The sequence below is a fragment of the Chamaea fasciata genome, unplaced genomic scaffold (assembly GCF_029207755.1).
Source record: "Chamaea fasciata isolate MVZ Bird 193981 ecotype frontalis unplaced genomic scaffold, bChaFas1.0.hap1 SCAF_58, whole genome shotgun sequence".
Lineage (NCBI taxonomy): Eukaryota > Metazoa > Chordata > Aves > Passeriformes > Sylviidae > Chamaea > Chamaea fasciata.
The window spans coordinates 179,042-192,604 of NW_027094143.1; the positions used below are offsets into that span (position 1 = coordinate 179,042).

The window sequence follows — 13,563 nt, forward strand, 5'->3', positions numbered from 1 at the left end:
AAGCTAAAAGAAAAAGAATTATTTTCTTCCTTTTGCTTTAACCAAAGTCCTAACACTTTGGACCTGCAAACCACTGCCATTTTAGAGCCAATCTGTATTTTAAGTGGATGTAACTAGCCCTCGCAAACGTAGCAAAAATTGAAATGTTCTCAAATTGGTCTTTGCATGTGCACTAATCCATCCACACCACATCAGATCTATCTTGTAGTTGATAATATTTTACATGCTTACAATAATTACTGTAATTCAGAACCTTGACACCCATTTTCCTAAGATAAATCAACGTAACAAAAATTATTCAACCTCCCTTTTCTTCTAAGGGTAAATGCAAAGCAGTTTGAAGCTCACTGTAGGTTGAAATTTTAATCCAAGGGCTGATGGTCTGCAACATGATTACAGTCTTTCCAATGTCAAAAGTTAACAGAGAAGTGGAGTCTATTTCAAATGACTGGCTCTAAACATCTCAGAATTACATTAGATAAATTACACTTCACACATATTTACAACAAGGTTTTTGCATTATTAGGCACCGGTCTGAAATACTTGGCAGTTTCACAGTGAGACACTATTCCTGTTGATGCATTTGGATGAGGTCCTTACCCTTCTACCATCACAGTCAGGGATCTGCCACTGGCATAAAATTCCAGATGGAAAATGCCAGCAATCCTAACTACTTCACAAAACAACAGGTAAGGAGGCAAATTGATTAATATGCTGTTCTTATCCCCTTTCAACTGACAGAAGTTTTGCATGCTTAAAAAAAACAAATCGGTTTTCCCATGACATCATTCGGCTTGAATACTAACGCTTTTCCTTAATGCAGCTACATGCACATGGATGTACAACTTGTCTTTTCACAGAAGCAACGCCCAACTTTATATGTTTTTCATTACTCTGTTTCCCCTGATTCTAAGATCCTTTCTGATTTTTATGCCATTTCCCTGTCTTAATTCTTCAGTGTTGTTAAATGCAGTGCCCCTCTCCATTCTGTGAAGATAGAGTGATTTACAGCAGCTGAAAATCAGGGGATTGTCCAGTAATTACAGCTTTTTTCCGTAAAGTAGTAGTATTGGATTCATTAACAGTGTTTGGATTCATTAAGAATTAAAGTTTATTTCACTCAACAACAAGTACAAAGTTGGGTCAAGCTCCCTTGTTAGGCTTTGACACTTCCTTCAGGAAGACTACAATTCAGCCCAGGGTTTCATTTTCTGTTTGGCTGCTTGTAAAATAGAAGGCATCTTGAAAATGATACTTCTATTTAGGGCTCTTACTATGGACCTTACAGGCACTGTAAATGTGGAGTGGCTTTGTCTTAAACAGCCTAATCCTGCCCATTCCACAGAACAGACATTTGGAGTACAACGACGATGGGAGCATGAAAACGCAGCATTAACAACTTCTTCATTGCAAAGAGTAAGCACAATCCAAGTCTGGCTATTTCCTTGGTAAGACCATTAGAAATGAGGCAGGGAAAGTGAATGTTTTGGGCTTGCAAGCCATTTTCCTTGAGCTGGGACATCTGCTGACTGCAAGGGGTTTCAGTTTGGAACTGAAGGCATGCTTTTTACACCACTGCCATTAGACAGATTCTATCTGAAACCCTACTTCAAAATTAAAACAGCAGGCAAGTGGGTAAATAGGAGCAAAAATTGAAATTTTCAGTACTTGCTCACACCTTATTTTCAGATATTCTCCAAAATAGGGAGCAGCACCAGTGAAAAGCACGTTTGCATCAACAGGGCCTGGATGGACTATCCCAGGTGATACAACCACTAACCCACAGATGACGTCAGAGGTTTCACAGCACAGTGTTTAAAATTCAAGCAGCAGAAGCCCTTCCACCAGAATTTCACCCTGCTTTGGGAACAGATCTTCTGTCTGTATCATTAATTTCTTTGTTTTCCAATTGAGTTGCCGTGCAGCAAGTATTGCAGCATCACTAAAGAAACAGAGCTGGAGCACAGAGCAGCTCAACTGAGTGAACTTGCAGCTCAAACCATCAGAAACACCAAGAACAAAAAAGGCTGGGCCAGCTTTCTCAGCAGCCTGCTTGTGGCACTCAGACCTGAAATTACTCACTGCAAGTGTTCTCTCTAGGGTCTGACAGGACTGACATATATTGGAATATATATAACAAAATGATAAGGCAGCTTCAAAGAGTGACTCACAGAAAACCGGTGCTGGAGAACTCAGAATTCATAAGGGACTTTAACCACAGTCACAACCCTCAGTTGTTTGGTTTGCCTCCTTTATTCCTTTACTCTTGGGCTTTTCTTCCAGCTTTCTACCAACTGTGATATAAAACCATACTAATTAATCCAAATAAACACATGTGCTATGTATTTCTTTCAAGATGGGATAACTACATACTCATCATTCCTGAAAACAAGCCCACAGTAACCAAAAGCGGTCAAAGCAGCACTGTTGTTATAAATTATAGCCCACAGCCACGGGTGTTCCTTGATGGAAGAAGAAGAAATATCAACCCAACCTCCTGGTCTGCTATGAGAACACTTGTTATAAATCATGTTTTTCCAGTGTTCTATTTCAACTGCATAGATCAGTATCCAATAGAGAGCTCCTTAAGTCACAGACAAACCCACAAAAACTGCTTAAGACCAACATTCCACAAAAACATGACAAAAAACTTCAAAGCAACCCTACAGTAGAGAAGATGCGGATTTAATAGGAGCTTAACATTAAGAATCCCATCCTCAAAATAATGCAAATTGATTTTAAAGTGGATTCAGGTTTTTAAATATTAAGAGCATAAAATTGAAGAATTAATTGAATTTACTGTCGGTTCAACATTGCTAATGTAAATGATAGATAACTGTATCGGGTCATTCTTGACTAAATGAAGCGCTATCTACCATTATTACACGACTAAAGGCTTTTAAAAATTCTGTTGTTAAATGCAATCAACTTTAAATTAAACTATGTGCATTCAGTCAGTGTCTTAAGCAATGATGAGGCAGAGATACCTTAAGGTGGTAGTAGGGATTTAGACCTCCACAACTTCTGATGTAAAATTTAAATAAGTTAGAATTTGAAAAAGCAAATTAACCTGTACTGCATTTTGCCCACAAAGCTCTTCCTTCCATTTTGATTTACCACTGGTCTCCACTCATTAGATCAAAGTTCACAAAGTATTTTTGAGACCAACCAGCACTTTCAGCCCAATTGAAAAGTCACTGAAGGCAATGAAAATTACTTCTGTCAGCTTCAGTAAGGTCTTCTACAATCTCAGTACTCAGAAGCTACAAGGAGTAGGACTGAGAGGGTCTGACCAACTTTGCTGAGGATATCACTTGGCAATCAAACATCATTGGAAAATATCAGAGATTACTATTTATATTGCTTCAGCACAGCCACTGCTGTTCTGAGATTACCTGCTGCACAATGGAAAAAGCAAAAAAAAGGATGTGAAAATACATATACCGACACCTGACTTATACACATCAGTATTCATCAATTAAAAGAGCCTGTGATGACTTCTCCAAACTGTCACTGGGGAATGACAAGCAACAGTCATTTCAGCCAAACTGGTACTCACATATCCTCTTGGCTGTGGGAATTCTGGGTCACACCCATTTCTTTTACCATTTTTTCCTGCAATGTAACTGAAAGTGACATTGACATTTGTCCCTTGGAAAAGTTACTGTTATCCTCCTTGTTGACAGGATTATTCTACTGCCTGATGTTTTGTTTATTTTCTAAGCAATTGCCAATCATACTGTCTGTGCCTGTCATCAGTCTACACGTTGACTGGTATCTACGCATCACACTGGAAGATCAGAATCCTTAAAAGACACTTTCCTTCTCAACTCTTGAAAAGATATTCCCAACACCGCCAGTAGAATCTGAAGATGCCAGCTATTAGGAGACAGAATTGACCACAATTTAGTCAAAGTGCACCATCACACCTCCTACTAAGAAGATTTTAAGAACTGGAAAGTCTGTTCTTGTGGGAAATCCGCGGCGGAAGAAATGTTCACTCAATATGAGTGATCGGCAAATCTCGTTTATTGATAATTCATACAATGCTTTTATAATAACACTAATAAGCTCATGCATATTTCAAAAGTTAAGCTCAGGATTGGTGCTCAGACTAAAAGTCAGCTACGCCTCTTTCTACATTTCTTTGTGGTTACACAGTTTGAGTAAGTTTTTGTTTTACCGTGCTTCTCCCTCATATCTTTCAGCTACAAGGTCTTGTTATCGTATCCCAGCTGTGCTCAAGGACATGCGAACCTTACCGCCTTGCTGGTTCTCATGAGAGTGCCTGTGTGCTCAGCAAAGCTCCCTCATGTCTACGTGACCTTTTGCAGCTAGCCAGTTATCAATCACACTCTCCACACAGAAACTTTCTCCCTCAGAAATGCCCAAGATGAAGGAGAAAGGCATGCGTGGCATTGTGTTTGTTTCCAGCTGTCATCGCTGCGTAGCCCTAATCTTGGCATTCAGGTGGCCTGAGACGCTTTGAAGATGGTGTATTTAAACGATTATAACTCAACAACATTGTTTTCAGTCTTATTCTCATAACTGAAGTCTCCTTTATGTGTTACTGCACACTGGCTTACTTGAGACAAGCAACCAGGTTATCTGGGTGGGTTGGTTTTGGTTTTGGTTTGCTTGGTTTGGTTTTTTTTGTCAGAACCTTAAACTGTAGGTCTCTGGCAAGTCTTGTTCCGTTCTGCAAGCAAAACATGTTTTGTGCAAAAAAAAATAGGAGCAGGAGTCTGCCAGCTCCAGCTAGGAAGTAGTGAGCCTGGGTTCAGGGAAGTATTGGATCTCTTGGTTCATTTTAGGAGATAATGTCAAATCATTGTGGGGAAGGGTTAATCTAAAGAGTTACTAAACAAAGCAAGGCCTGACACACTTGCATCTATTACAAACAGGAATGACGGCACTGAGTTTGGTGGGTCTGTTTATCAGAAGGTTACTAATAAGGTTGAGACATCAGTCAATCTTGCATGGACTGCTGGCAGTAACAACACACGTTTTGGTATTGCTGGAGAGTACCAAATGGATGAGAAGACTTCCGTTGTGGTAAGAATTTTGTTACAGAAATGAGTATTTCAAGCTCCCCTAAATACTGAAAATTTGTAATGAAGCAGTTGCCTGAACTAGTTACTGAGGAAGTATGGTAGATTGTGAACTGTGGCTTCTGTTGTGGTTCAAATTTAAATTGGGACCTCACACATCGTACTTGTGAACTTATGGAGGAAAAGAAATCTTAAATATAATTTTGTCCATAGTGAAATAGTCTGACTAGTGTGCTTGGAATAGCATGCTACTGTGCTGAAAAATGTCTTTTAAAAGACAATGAAAGTGTCCTTTGAATTCTTAAATCCATAATGTAAAACCATATTATAATTACAATGGTGGAAGTTTACCTGAGCTTACAGCCTTCTCCTAACAGTAAGTTAACCGTTGAAAGTTAGCTGACGTGTGTGTTTTAAGACCAAGAACTGAAGTAGCAAGCATTTATGTTTCAAAACAACAATTAGTTCCAGGACCACTGAACCAAAATTGAAAATGAGAAATACTGTTGTTAAGAGCTCAAAACTTAGTAATGCAAAAAGGGGATTGCATATTCATGTATTTCTTGCTCATTAGAAGAAAAAAGAAAATCACTCCTGAGTGATGTGAACAAGACAGGCTCTGAGGGACTGCAGTAAGTAGCTCTTTAAAAGATATAAAGACATAATAGAGGAGGCAGTGAAAAACAGCATGGCATTCTCTGAAGGCAGAATTCGCACCATTTGCTTAAGCTGAAAACTCCTGAGAAAAGGAAAAGATTGGAACATGCTTCTAAGAGAGGTTGGTCTCCAAGTAGCTCAAGAGTGTTAATGCATAGGCCACCTTCTCAGGGGACTGGGATACTTCTGTATGAATACTTACACAGTTTATAAATACTGTGATTTTTTTTTTCCTATAGGCTAAAGTGAACAATGCCAGCCTCATTGGAATTGGTTACACTCATGCCCTTCGACCTGGTACGCAGTTCTCACTGGTAACAGCAAATGGTGTTAAGTACTACACTACGGTTTAATTCACTGTCATCTTAAGAACAGACTAGATGAACAAAGGAGCTAGAAGTCTACGCAGACTCAGAGAACTAAAGGATGTCTATGGATGCAAGTTCCTGTGGCAACTAAGCCACATTAGTGAGGTCAAGGACCTGAGGAAGAGCACTGTACTGGGATGTCAGTGCATGATGGTTCTCGTGACTTGCTTTTGTAGGTGTAAAGCTGACCCTCTCGGGCTTGATTGATGGCAAGAATTTCAGTGCTGGAGGTCACAAAATTGAGCTGGGATTTGAGCTGGAAGCCTAACACAGCTTTAAGTAAAACAACTGGTGGTGCTCTGGAAGATGAAGGAAAAGTGTACCTGGTGCATTTCAGCCTTAATATTACTCAAAAATTTGAAGAAGTGTGAACTTTCTACTCTGCCCAAGAATGACTTTAACCCACTGCTGAAGTCCAGAGTGTGCCAGCACAACAAAGGAAGACACTTGAAGGCATGCATGGAAGTTGTGATGTTTGTGCCACATTTCAGTTTCCTGTATTTTAAATCTGTTCCAAAAAAACCAAAAGAAAATCCAACCTCTCCCCATTATTGTATTGCATTTTGCATGTCCTATACTTCACAGCCTTTTATAAAAGGAGGTCTCTGTGTTGTAGTGGAAATTTGGGGTTAGAACAGAATGAAATAAATTGGTCACAGTCAGAACACAAGGTTGGTGTGTGTTGACTCTCACCAAGGTTCCATCCAGCTGGGGTTTTTGGTCTTTTTTTCATCTTTTCATGCAACTTTAAGCATGGTTAATAGATAATCTGCAAATGCTTTGTTACACGATACCTGTACACTGAAGATTTCCTTCTTTGGTTTCTAGGCTAACATTCTTACACCTCTCACGTTTTAGAGACCTGCACAGTGAAAGCAGCTTTTTCCATTATAGTGTTATTGAGCGCATCAACAAGAGCAAACCAAAAGTTTACATGTTTTAGATAATTTTGTTCCCATACAGGAAACAAGTATTAGGTAAGTACAACCATTACACTTAAAGAAAAAAAGTGCAAATCAGCAAAGTTAAGCAATTAAGTTCACAGTTCATTAGGAAGGTGACATCTACCAGTGACTGGGTATACCTTGTCCATTGTTCATTAGAAAGCCCAAAATGCAGCAAAACAGCCACAGGCGATGCCCAAGGGAAGACGTATCAGGACAGAGATCTGCTGTCTTAAGGCACAATTAAGAACATTCTCCAAGCAGTTAGAACAGGCATTCCCTAGTGTATCTTTGTGAAAAAGTGTCTGAGAAGTGGATACTAAAAGCTAAGCCATATGTATCACATAAGCAGTTGGTGACAGTAGAAGGCAGTTGATATTCCCTTCTCAGAGGCAGCAGCTTTTCACAGTTGGCTTCCCAAAGCAGCATGGCTTCAGAGGCAACCAGAGTGATTCTACATCTGGGTTTGTTCTGGATTGTTTGTTTCTTCTACCTGAAGCTGCAGCCAGCTCCAGTCTAGAGCCGAAAGAATAAATGAAATTCAACACCAGGCTACAGTTGAGCTTTTTCTAAAATAAAGGTAAAGTGTGCTAAGAGTTATAAAAAATTTACTGGGAACAAGTTGGTCAATTTCATGATGAGCCACGTGACTGCTGTCAAGGAAACAACCTATTTGCACTCTCCAGTATTTTACTCTCTCTTCAATATTCTGCATTGTTAAATTAAGGATCCCTGACACCCGCTCATCCCAAATTTGTGTGCAGTTTTGCAGTAGTTTTGTACAACAGCCAAGTGCTTTGCCCCATCCTTTACTGTTTAGCGCAGCAAGTTCCCAGCATGTGGCTCCCAGTTTTGGCAAGCAGAGTAAGTCAGGCGGCAGATTATGAGGGAACCGGTGCTTCCTATCTCTGTGCATCTCCTACTCTCCCCCTTGGCCATGAGTAAAATGCAGATTTCATTTAGCTGTGTTAGTGGTGGCAAAGTTGCACATTCAGAACTTCGAAGCCAGGCACTTCCTTAGTCCATTTACAGAAGAGTGAATACATTACCAAGAAACTCTGCTCTTGATCCTTCATTGTGTCACGCATCACATTTTCTAGTTGGCTACAAAGTTCCCGAGATTCCAGCAGCAGCTCCTCACTGAAAGGGGCAATTATTACACTATTAATTTCTGTGGCAGTTTAAAGAGATGCTGCCTCTGTCATCAAGAAATACTTCTGGCAGATACGCTGCAGAACACTGAAGTTAGTCAGGTCATAGGCTTGTAATTCATACTGCAACTTGAAAAGTTGGTGGCAGCCCCTGATTTACTAAATGGGGGAAAGGAAATGTATTCCAAGATGGAACTGGGTTCTTATTAGGTGGAACCACTGTTGCTAGAGGAAAAGCTGAGTAGCCTATAAACTTAAGGATGGGGCAACAGGCAAAGAAACAAACCAAGGTCTTTCATTCCAAGTGGTAACCCAGTTCATTTAAGCAAGCCGGAACTACGCATGCAGCAGTCTCAATGACACAGCTCAGCTACTGTGACCTTACATGACAATACTTCAACAGTTCTTGCTGGCAGTGTACTTCCAAGTGAGCCCAACCATCTCAGATTAAAGGAAGAAAACCAAAAAACCACTTTTGTTACTGAGGCTGGGGGAAGTGAAGCCATACATGATACCCAATTTTCATATGGAAGATCTGAAAGCCCCAGGAAGTCTTAACTACCAAGTAAACTAAGGCTGCTGACAACGCAAGCTGAACACAAAGTGTAAAATATGAGAAACCCTGTGGGCCATTATTTCACAAAGCAGGAAGACTAGCTTTGTAGTGGTGGCATTAGCAGCCAAAGAACTCCAGACTTTGCCTCACCTTTTTCTTACAGATTCTGATAAATTGAATGTTCCAGAAGGGACTTGCAGCAGCAGTTGACCTGAGCTACCAAGACGGGATGTGTTCACGCTCTCTGGACTGCCAGTAACAGGACCACGCACTTTACTCTGAAGAAAACACAGAATATTCAGAGTGCAATTGTTCCCACTAGTTTTCAGCAGCCGGGAATATGAGACAACCTGGAACTTGGCTTTCATACTGATTCAAAAGAAAGAAAAGAACCATAGGATACACTCAATTTACTATTGTTTCAGTAGCCTGTGCTACAAACCATATTCTCAGGTTAAAGGGGAGCTCTTAATTTACTTACACAAGCAATTTTCAGTAGGTTCCACAGTTCTTTCTGTCGTTTCTCCTGAAGCCTAACAACTGTTTCCTCATCTTCACTCATCAGATTCATCACTTTCTCCACTCTGGGGAACAATTCCAATGCCTTCTGTTTGCAAACTACAGTTTTACTATTAAAAAAATAAAAACTAATCAGATCACACATGGGCCACTGCAGTAGGAGAACAGTTCTGAAGTTAATGATTTTCTGTTAACACTGCAAGATCTCAAGAGCCATATGCAATGAGTTTTAAACCTTCTCTTGCTGGAAGAGAAAATACCTTCTCTCAACTCTGAATAAAATGTGCAAAGCTCACCTGAGCTGAGCATAAATGACTCAAACTTCTTTTTCAAAGGTCTGGATTGCCTGTAGAAGCAGTCGTACTATTTCCTGGCTGTCACCGCCTGTCCTCTGATCTGGAATGAGAGCCAATATTACACAGAAAGGTCGGTTTATAGGACAGAGTGAGAAGATTCTTAGCGGCTCATTTCCACTACTGCTTTAATCCTGAAACAGCCAAAGTTCAGGATATGCAAGTTTGAGTGGGATGAATTACACTGAATTTTAGCCACCTTCTTCAAAATTTAAAGAACTTGAAAAGGAGAGTTGGGACTGGATCAAAGGAACAGTCGTGTCTTTCATCCTTTCTACCCAGAAAGGTTGTTTGTTGCTTGTGGCAACAGCCTGCTCTGAGAAGAGCTCCAGAGGAGTTTCGAGAACAGCTCACAAAGCACCAAGAAAGGAAGGCTGGCCTAGTGTGAAACTGACTCCCTGACTTCCCTCTCGAGAAAAGGCAATCCAGGACAGCCCATGTGCTGCTAGTGTCTGGGCAGGCCTAGAAGTCAGCTAGTTTTCTCAATGATCGTTACTACACCTCCAAAGTTACACACAAAGCAAGCTGACCTCGAGCTAAAGCGTCTTTTACCTCTTGGCTTCTCTCTGAGTCTTCAGTACAGCTCTCTGGCTTGTTCTTCTCTAGAAGAAAAAAGCAGGAAAGAAAAGGATTTCCAAAGAACCAAAACATGGAACAAATAGTTTGAGAACTCAAATCTTTTCTATACCTGTCTGCCATTTCAGAACAATGACAGATGAGTCAAAAAACATCTTTAGTGTTAAAGTGCTCCCAGTCCCCCACAATTTGGGTGGAAGAAACAGCCCTTTCACTGTCCTCTAGTGAGTAAGCTTAGCCAGAAACACTCCTGCATCTGAAGCTCAAGGTAGTTCAACTCACAAATCCTCCAGTGTTCCTCCTTGTTTACGACCTAGCGGGCTTCTCTGCAGGTCCACGATGTCTGTCTGCAGGGCCATCATCCTCTTCACCACCTGCTCCACATCATCTTCCTGAAAGCAGGGTAGAACATAAGCAACACAACAGTCTCATACCTAGAGACACTACCACACACACTCACACTGGTTCTTCCTTTCTCATTCTTAATTCTAAACAAACCAACAAGATGCAAACAGCAGCCTTGGCCAAAGACAAACGAGTCGTTTCAATTCAAGGAAATTCCAAGACGTTTCTGGGGCTTCGCCAAGATCTCCCGTTTCCCCCTAACCCTTACAACAGAACGAGCTTCATGTAGTACTAATAATGCACAAAAATTGTGCCACATAAACCAAGGCAATGTGAAATCTGACATCAGGGCAGATACAAGGGGTTTCTATTTAAGGCAGGGACAATGAAGCTAAAGGGGGAGGAGGGGAGAGATAACAAAAACAAACCTCTTTATGACTAGCAGTTAGATTTAGAAACATACCCTCCCACAAAGTTCCACAGCTTGCTCCATCCCTTTCCAGACAAACAGCAGCTTCTCAGAAGCTACAGGAATCAAAGAAGAGTGACTGGCTTTCTCAGGTTCACAGAGAAAGAGGCAGGTGTTTTTGTGAGGATAAGAGTCATGAAAAGACCCGTTTTCCAGATGCTATACTCACTAATTCCAAACTCAATCTGCTCTTTATACTTTTCCAGGTCAATTTGGATGCTTGTTTTAAAGAAGTCCAGCTTTGCTTTCAGCTGCTGAGAAAGGGAGGCCATAGAATTCTTCATCTTCCAGAGGGTACTATTGTAACGCAACAGATTCATCCTGCAAGGACAAGAAGGTCCTATTAGCCTCTGAAAGTAGAAATCCACCAGGCTTTCATTTACATCCAAAACAGATACTTGAGACAGCGGTGAGGACAAATGCAGTTGTGCCAAAGGGCTAACTCTCCACATTTCATGAATTGCATACAGCTCCAATCACGGGCTTCCCCATTCCAACAGGGTCCAATTTCTGTCTTCCCTTCCACCAGCGCACAAAGACAGAGATAAGTATTGTGGAGAAACGGCCACCGTACATGGCTGCTCGCTGCCCCTGCTGAAGCCGATTACAGTCCTCTTTCAGCATCCGCATCGTGTGCCAGATCTGACCCCACACTTTCCGCAACTGGAAAAAGTGGAGATTCTTCTTTGGATCCTGAACTGAAAACAAAGGAGGTGGGAGAAAGGGAAATGGACATATCAGCGTGAAGCAGGAATACTGTGTTATCACAAAACAGACCAAAACATTGCTCCTTTGAGGGGCATGTTACTGCCTGCAAAGCCTAGAGCTGGATAACCCCTGTGCAGCTCCCCTAGCATGTCATAATCAAACACCTCCCTTTTTTAGTTATTCTGATAAACTGAATGAATGACAGTCCATTTTACCGCTTCTTCAGTCCCAATACGCAAAAGCTCCCTCTACTCTTTGTGCACGATACAGACCACAAAACACAGACGCCCCTCTCAACACTGACCCCGGCCCGCCCTTCATATTCATGCCAGAGGAGTCCTTACGGATGCAGCCAACACTTTCTGGATGAGGACGCAAGGCCACCTGAGCCTCAGGAAATTTTCTTGTTATCAAAGAGGAAGAGAAGGTCTGTGTCTGTTGCTGCAGTATCATTCACCTGCAGAAGACAAAAGACCCAACCAGGTTTTCTTGGGAAGAGAAAGCCTTGGCAACACCACAAACAGAAGAGTCCTCCTCAACCAAACACAGAGCACCAAAGGCAACAGGCTGCCTACGCTACAGTGGCTGTTAGGTCTGTGAGGTTACCATGACAAAAGCATGCCACAACAGCAGGGAGTGCTGTGATCCCAAAGCGAGTGCAGTGACTTCTGATTCACTCAAACTCAAGAAAGGAAATACCGAGACTCACCTTGCCATCAGCTGTATGTTTAGTGACCAACTTCTGAGAAAACAATTCAAGTCCTGCTTCCTGCACTAGTTCCTGGTCCTGTTCTGGAATTCCTGTATCTGACTGAATCCTGGCCTTCACACTCTGCAGAGTCTCTTCCTCTGTCACAGGGTAGGTGTGCACAGTTCCCGTAACCATGTTCAAAACGTGAAGCAACTACCAGAAGAGTAGCGTGGCATGAGAAAGGCTGAAGATACATTGGTCATCTTAGAGCAGAGATTGAGGGACCGAAAAAATGACCACCAAGAAACTGTTCAAAGCACTTGGCAGAATCAAGAAGTCACTTTACAGCTACTTCCTAACATTATGGCAAAGTTCTTGTCCTCCATCAAGTGGAAGAGAGTTAAATATGGCAGTTAAACATGGCAGTTAAATACCTGTAGAATCCTCTCTCAGAATATGGAACCAAGCATGCACAGAAGCTCTTCACTACTCCCAACAAGCTCAGGGAGTATTTGTCCTCAAAGAAGCAAGAGGAAAGCACCTGTCACTAACGGTCAGGAGACAGTTCTATGAGTTTCTGCCTCACTCTTCCTCCGAAGTCTAGGATTCAGAGGCTCAGGAAACTGCTCTCTGGAAAACTTTTTAGGCTAATAGAGACATATTGCTTACCTTCAAGTTCAAAATGCCATCCAATGCTTTGAAACACCCATTGGGTCCATAGGTAGGATCTGTACCTCTCTGACGTGGGTGCCACATTAACATGAGTTGCAGCCATTTCTCCAGCCTCCCAGACAAAACACTGAGCAACAAAAACCAGGAGATCAGAAAAGGTAAAAGTGCAGTGGCAGTAACGATACGGCCTGTTCTGTGTGGGAGGACTGACAAAACTGCCCCCCTCCTTCTCCCTCCAGCACTCCACCTCTCCCCATCACAAACGCAGCGTTTAGAAGGCAGAAACCAAGACTACACAAGTCTGACAAGCGACAGTAGTACTGCCTGTGTCACGCACTCAGTGTATTCACAGATTAACACAGTAAGGCATACAACACAAACTTGGTCCTTTTGCAGAAGAATCAGTTTATCTCAGCACAGCAATTTCTAGTACTCACCTGTTTAGATTGTTGGGGCAGGGCAAACTGCTAGAAAACTTGACTTCTCCGGATAAGTCTTCTGAA

The 13,563-nt window shown here is 41.7% G+C and overlaps 1 long non-coding RNA gene across 1 annotated transcript; it reads right to left on the minus strand.

Annotated features, from left to right (window-relative positions):
• Positions 1 to 6,538: 6,538 nt before the first annotated feature.
• Positions 6,539 to 9,425, minus strand: LOC136304224 (uncharacterized). Its single transcript, XR_010724431.1, has 4 exons — positions 9,209 to 9,425; positions 8,878 to 9,005; positions 8,070 to 8,160; positions 6,539 to 7,536 (listed from the first exon to the last, which is right to left on the minus strand). It is a non-coding gene; the product is annotated as an uncharacterized lncRNA (long non-coding RNA).
• Positions 9,426 to 13,563: the final 4,138 nt, after the last annotated feature.